The sequence below is a fragment of the Triticum dicoccoides genome, chromosome 3A (assembly GCF_002162155.2).
Source record: "Triticum dicoccoides isolate Atlit2015 ecotype Zavitan chromosome 3A, WEW_v2.0, whole genome shotgun sequence".
Classification (NCBI taxonomy): domain Eukaryota; kingdom Viridiplantae; phylum Streptophyta; class Magnoliopsida; order Poales; family Poaceae; genus Triticum; species Triticum dicoccoides.
Genome location: NC_041384.1, coordinates 409,057,083 through 409,057,491, shown reverse-complemented (window position 1 = coordinate 409,057,491; position 409 = coordinate 409,057,083).

Here is a 409-nt window from a genome sequence, read left to right as displayed (position 1 = left end):
GCAGCTCCATCTCCTCCGCGCCGCCGCCGCGCTAGCACGCCGCGCCTCCGCCCGCGCCGGCTGCGCCATGCCCCGCGTCGCCGGACGTCGCCTCCACCGCCGCCCCTCATCAATGGAGCCCGCGACACCTCGCCGGAGTTCAAGTCCGGCCAGATCTAGGCCGAGTTGGATGAGATCCACTAGGATCCAAACCAAACAGGCGCCCGTGTCCCGGATCCCCTCGTCCCGCTTCTCTTCGTCCAGCTTTTCCCGCGAGGTCTAATTTCCACAAAGTCCCAGATCTGTAATGTTTTATGTCCCTGTTCATCATGCCATAACTTGTTGCATACTGCTCTGTTTCATGCGTGTGATATATCAAAATGTTCATCATGATGTGCTCCTAATTTTGTTCCATTGTGACATGCTTGTT